Source organism: Lacerta agilis, chromosome 14 (genome assembly GCF_009819535.1).
Source record: "Lacerta agilis isolate rLacAgi1 chromosome 14, rLacAgi1.pri, whole genome shotgun sequence".
NCBI classification, from domain to species: Eukaryota; Metazoa; Chordata; class Lepidosauria; order Squamata; family Lacertidae; genus Lacerta; species Lacerta agilis.
In genome coordinates, this window is record NC_046325.1 from 18,659,669 (window position 1) to 18,666,325 (window position 6,657).

The 6,657-nt window shown below is 47.2% G+C and overlaps 2 non-coding genes across 2 annotated transcripts; both read left to right on the forward strand.

Moving 5' to 3' along the window:
• The first annotated feature begins 5,727 nt into the window (after nt 1-5,727).
• On the forward strand, nt 5,728-5,817 carry LOC117059508. The gene has a single exon (XR_004427927.1). It is a non-coding gene; the product is annotated as a small nucleolar RNA SNORD88 (small nucleolar RNA).
• A 489-nt stretch (nt 5,818-6,306) lies between these two features.
• On the forward strand, nt 6,307-6,396 carry LOC117059509. Its single transcript, XR_004427928.1, has one exon. It is a non-coding gene; the product is annotated as a small nucleolar RNA SNORD88 (small nucleolar RNA).
• The last annotated feature ends 261 nt before the right edge of the window (nt 6,397-6,657 follow it).

A 6,657-nucleotide genomic window follows, 5' to 3' on the forward strand; every position in this document is an offset into this window, starting at 1 on the left:
GGTGGAAGGGTGATGTTGTGGTTGTTATCCTCCAAGATTTATAGAAAGCAGTATCATTTTCCCGTACACGGCTCTATGATGAGCTGGCAGGCTGCGGCTGGGCACGTTCTACTTGGTACTGTGGTTGGCATTCAAGATGGAAACTGAGTTTATCTCAAGCCACCTGCCAAATGTTTGCAGCTGCAATGGGAAGCCTCCTTCAACACATTGCTAAAGATGTGCAAATTCATACATTCCTCCCTGGAACAAAAGCACCAATACACCTCAGTAATTCCTACAATAAGTGCTAAATGCTAGTAACATTTGGTTGTAGTAGAGTAGCCACATGTCCAGACATATCCAGAAAATTGGCAAAAAAAAATGTCCTGGAAAATCCAGACGTATGGCAGCCCATGTCCTCAGAAATAGCTCAAAAACATATTTCACTTTTTGAAATATGGCAACCCTAGGTTGTAGTCAACACTAGTCCTACTCAGAGTAGACCCAGTGGTGCTAATTAAGATGGTTTATTTAAGTTTAGGGACGCGGGTGGTGCTGTGGTCTAAACCACTGCCGATCGGAATCCCCATGACCGGGTGAGCTCCCGTTGCTCGGTCCCAGCTCCTGCCAACCTAGCAGTTCGAAAGCACGTCAAAGTGCAAGTAGATAAATAGGTACCACTCTGGCAGGAAGGTAAATGGCGTTTCCGTGCGCTGCTCTGGTTTCGCCAGAAGCGGCTTAGTCATGCTAGCCACATGACCCGGAAAAACTGTCTGGACAAACGTCAGCTCCCTCAGCCAGTAAAGCAAGATGAGCGCCACAATCCCAGAGTCGTTTGTGACTGGACTTAACTGTCAGGGGTCCTTTACCTTCTTAAGTTAAGTTTACTCACCTCATTGCATCTACTCCGAGTGGAACTTGCAGTGCCGGATTTATACGCTAAGTAGGATGAAGCCTAGGGGCTCTAAATCTAGGGGGCCTCGCCAGCCTGCCCACTCCCCAGTGCCGCAATCTCCCCTCTCCCAAAATTGTAAACCCAAGACTTCATGCGAGGGCAGGGCAACTCAGGCCCAGCAACTATTAGACTCAGGGCTAGCCAGTGGGGCCCAATTTTAAGCAGTGGGGAGCAACATTATTTATTTATTTATTTTGTAGGGCCACAGTTCACAGCCAAAGTCTGCAAAATCTTATAGATATAAATAAAATCCATCTAGATTGCCCTGGTGCAGGGGGCCCCTTAGGAGCGGCCCACGGGGCCCAGTTTGGCCCAATTGCTCCAATTGCCTTAAGGTCAGCCCTGATGAGACTGTGCAGGGGTTGGACTGACAAGCCCTGCACCTTCTAGGTCCCTGGTGTCACCATTCACAGTACAGACTCCATGACTTGTTATGGAAATAAAGGGGGGCACTTATTGGAAATCAGTTTTGTCACCTCTTCCCCCCCCAAACCCCGAGACAGTGAGCCCAGCCACCTTTTATTCACAGTCGCATAAGCACTACACTACAGCATTGTAGCCCTGCTCCATGTAACTCCTGCCCCGTCATTTGATAGAGTGCCCACATGCCCTCCTTCTTGACATGAAATGCTCTCTATTGGAGTCTCCAGGTCCAGTACAAAGACCATAAGAAGGGAGAGCAGGGACCTTGAAGTTCCCAACAGCTGTTAACCAACCAAGCAAGCACACAGGTCACCTTTGTCACAATCAGGAGTGCCTATGTCCTGGCCAGGCCTGCACCCAATCTTGTTTTTGTACAATCTTGTTTGTCCTCAGTAACCAAAATTATATTATCAACATATACAAGCAGAAAAGTTGTTTTCCTTCATTTGCAAGGAATCATTCAAAACAAAGTGGCACTAATAAAGAAAAGTTCCAGAGTGGCAACAGAAAGCAAACTAAAAATGTTTTTGCAGTTCATCAAAACTATCCAGCAATATCAAGTTATAGGAAAACTGGTGATATTAACAGTAATCCTTCTAGTTGGTTAATTGGTTCGGCTACTTCCATGCACATGACGTGTGATGCTAATTATTTCCCCCAAGAGTTAAATGATAACTAATCAGAGGCAGCTACAGGAGAGCTATGAAATTCAGGTGAGGGTCAGATGCCTTGTCAATCCCAGCAGGTATATAAGAGGACGACCCAGCCTGCCCAGGCCTGCGGCCTGCCATAATAGCTAATAGTAATTAATAGACCTCTATGAATTTATCTAGTGCCCTTTCAGAATCAGGGCTGGAAGGGAATTGCGAGGTGATCAGTGCAAGATCTACTAATGCAGGAAGCAGCTACAGCATTCCCAACAGATGACCAACCAAACTCTGCCTAAATGCCTCCAGCAGAGGAGAGCCCACCATCTCCTGAGACATTCACTGTCAAACAGCCCTTATTTCTCAGGAAGGCTCTCCTAACATTTAATAGAAACTCCTCCACCCTGCATTTCCACCCCATTGATTCTGCTTCTAGTCCTGCCTCCAGAGCTACAGCAAACAAGTTTACTCCATCTTCTGCATCACAGGTCCTCGGTTATTTGAAGGCATCTATCAGGTCCCCTTTAGTCTTCTTTTTCTGCAGGAAAAACCATTTGGCTTCCACACACCCTGAGTCTGGTTGTCCTCCTCTGGATTCACTCTTGGTCGATGTTCTTCTTAAAATGTGGCGTTCACTCAGAACTGGACACAGCACTCTACATGTTGCCTTGCCAGTGCAAAACACAGTGTAGGGATTCCTTCCTGTGATCAGGACACTATGTTCATATTGCACTAGCTTAGTTTTCAACGTCAAGCCAACTAAGTGAATAGTCATCCCCATATACTGTGCCAGCAAATTCCATATATCACTGTTACTGTATTTTTAACTAATACAATTATGTATCATCTTTCCAATACTGTAATTCCCATCTCACCCCAGGGTGGTTCCATAGATAAGAGAATTTCTATTTGCAAATTGAATGCTGCAAATAAAAGTTCTTTCTGTTGTTGTTGCTTGTCTTGTCATACAGCTGATCCAAATCATACATCTCCCCATAGCATGGATGTATGATCCGGGTTGTGCCCAAGACAACTTATTTTGGGTTGCATAGATGTTCAATTCCCAGCCATTTACAATAATCTTGCCTGCATCTTCCAGAACTGCAAATATGGAACCGAAAGAAACCAGGAAGCATCTTCACTTCCATTGTAGAAGATTAAGAAGATGTCAAAGATGCACTCCTGGTGAGAGAGAATATGGCATAAATTTACAGGAAATAATGTTACATTCAGGAGGCAGGAGAGGGAGCAAAACCTGAGACAAAAGGGCAAGGGAAGACCCAATTCTGGTACTGCGGATGGAGATTTCAACTTGGGTCTAGATTTGAGTCTCACCTCTTCCACAGGCTCCTTGTGTCACCAGGGCTCAATAAATCTGAACATAAGGAGAGCCTGCTGAGTCAAGTCAGTGGTCCATCTAGCCCCGCATCCTGTTCTCAGAGTGGCCAGTGAGATGCATATGGAAAGCCCACCAGCAGGACCTGAGCACAAGAGCACTCTTCCCTCCTACTTTTCCAGGAGCTGGTATTCAGAAGCACATTGTGGTTGACCTTCAACGTAGCAACAGTTTTTCTTACAGCAGTATGGTAGTTATGCTTTAAGAAAAGTTACAGTCTGAAATTGCACATGTTCAGAGTATTTCACTTTTTAAAACTCTTTGTTTATTGCTGTAACATAGCAGTGCAAAAGTCTTGCAAAACATGTGGTGAGAGAGGTCTTAGAATCAGAGTTGAGAGGGATCACAAGGGTCATCTAGTCCAACCCCCTGCAATGCAGGAATCTTTTGTCAGTGTGGCTCAAACCCAGGATCTGAGATTAAGTCTTGCACTCTACCGACTGAGCTATCCCAGAATTGTGTGCTTTGCAATGCATATGGCCATGTAAAAGGGTGGGGGTGTTCACATTAATGCCATCAAATCCAGGGTTTAAAACTACTGAGAATACCCACTGCTCTTTCATCATCAACATGAGCAGCAGCAGCAACACTTATTTTCACATTTTTATCCCACCTATTCTTTGGAGCTCAAGGTGGAGTGCACTGCTTTCATTTACTAAAATGTATATATACCGCTTGCATGGGCGTAGCCAGGATTTTTGGGGGGGCGGGGCGGGGAGCAGAATCGACATGACTGATCAGTTAGTTATATATTTCTATTGTTTTACATGATCTGTGGTGGGTGGGTCAGTTGCCCCACTCCCATGACCTCTTGGTTGTATTAAAGAAAATAAAACCTCAAAGCGGATTTCCTCCCCATTTTATAGTCACAACAACCCTGTGAGGAAGGTGAGACACTTTGACTGGCCGAAGGGAGCTCAGAGAGCTTCAGGGCCAAACAGGCATTTGAACCCTCGACTCCTTTGCTACCAGCCAAAGTTGCTTCTCTATGCAGAATCTCCCGGCACTAAACAATCCCGCAAAACCCACCGGCAGAACCTCGCGCCGCCTTCCTCTGCCTCCCCTCTCTTGCGCACGCGCGCCCAGTTACGAGAGGGGAGGGGCGACGCCCGCGTTCCATTTCATCAGCTATGCGCACGCGCGGGAATGGTGGCCGCGCGCGAAAGTTGACGAGTTCGGACTCCGAAGATGTGGGCGGGGCGAGGCGGGAGTATAAAAGGGCCACGTGCGGCCAGTCTTCTTCCTGTTTCAAATGGCGGCGTGCAGGAGTTCGGAGGTGCTGCGGGATACAAAGGCAGGCGGGCGGGCGGGCAACGGGCCGAGTAACTGGGTTGCTTATTCCTTATTGGTTCCTCCACACCCTCGCCCGCTTCTGCTAGCCTGTCTGTTGGGGGAAGAGGAAGAGGTTTAGAATAAGAGCTGGGTGGTGGAGTTGCAGAGGCGGCGTTAGGGTACAAATAGGTAGAGAGGGACCCATAGTGGAAAGGGCACGTAGGGCTTGTGTGGTGAATAAACTGGAATGTAGCAGTAAAGAGGGAAGGGGTTGCGGTAAGGTGAGGATGCTAAAGACTTGTATAAAGGTGCTGAGTGTGTAAAGTCAAAGGAGGGTTGATGAGGCTCAGCAACGTAAGGGAGAATAGTTTTGTAAAAGGGTTTGGTTAAGGGCTATAGTGTAGTTGGCATGGGCGTAGCCGAGGGGGGCAGGGAGTGGCAGCTGCCTCCCCCAAATCAATATAAAATATGTCTAACTGAGGTTCTGCCCCCCAACAAAAGGCCTGCTCCCTCCAACAAAAATCCTGGCTACGCTCGTGGTAGTTAACAGAATTTTGGGGGGGTAGAAAAGGGATTTTGACTGAAACTGGCAGATGGGACTGGTATAAGAGAAATTATATAGGGACTGGTATAAGAGAATGCAGTGTGCTGTCAGGCAGGATTCTGGAAGAGTGCCTCTAGTGGCATATTTTACTAACCAGCTTTCCCTTCCTACAGCAATACTTCTTTTTGTCTATCTCCTGCTTAAAATGGAGCATCCATCTTGGGCCTCCAGTGACCTGATGAACTTGTGGTTCTGCGTAAGTGTTGCCCTGCTGAATACTGTTGCCCTGGGAAATCCTGAGCTACTGTAGAAGGTTTTCTGGGCACTTCAGTTAGATAGTAAAGAGTGAAATACCATCTCCCTTTCTAGTGTGCCAGAGCATTTGTTGGGTGTTCCATGCAAGGTCTGGCAAGTCCTGTATATGAGCCAAATTTCCTTCCATTGGAGATTGGAGTGCATTGTAAGCCAGGAGAGCATTGCTGTGTGTAGGTGGGAGTGCCGTGGTCACAGGGTTCTCCAATGATGTTAGCACTGGGCGCGGATTGTAATGACGATGACAGTGCCCCCCATGCCTTTGACATCATGGGGGACTGAGGAGCAGAATCCCTGTTGATCCCGGGAGGTTGAGGTGGGGGGAAGACTCTGGTGGGATTAGGTCCGTGTGTTGAACTTTGAGACACGTGTGTACAGTTGTGGCGGCTGGGACTTCCTGCAGAGGAGACAATGGCAAAACACTGGCGAATGAAAGCTCCCCCCCCCATGGCACTCGTTGAATTTTGTGAAAATCTTTTGGGATGCTATCTTTCTCTGCTCTCTTCTCATCCAGGTGTACAGCATAGCTTTGGGGAGGGGTGGTGGTGGATTGATCTAATATAGGGAACAGTCCCATGCATTCCCAGCTCCTAACTATGATACCTTTATTGTTGGTAGGTGACCCTGATGATGTACCCAAGATGAATATCTGCCTCGCAAGTTGGATATAGGTGCTTCAGTGGCAGCCAAGGTTGGTGAGCATTCACTTAATGTCAAGTCGGAAGAGGGGTATTTGAATAGAGTTAGTGCAGTGCTAGAAGTGGGACGGGAACGTGAGATACCCCAATGATGTCAGCACTGGGCTCTGATCGCTGTGATGATTTGGGTGCCTTCTGGGGACTTGACACTCCAGAAGACTGAGGGGTTCTGGATATGAGAGTCCCTACTTGGCTGTGCATCTCGTGTGTCTGAAGAGGGACAACTATGGTCTCCTAGCATTAATGCTCTTGCTCCATCAGCTTGTAAGCATGAGTGGCTTAGGAATGACACTGCAGCAGTTGAGCTTTTCCTATTGTTTAGTGCTAAAGTTTGTGTGTGTTATAGCTTCTGGAAGTACGGGACTACGTTTCTGTTAAGCTGGAGTAATTAACATTTTTAATGGTAGGGGGCCAGTGTATCATGCTGTCCA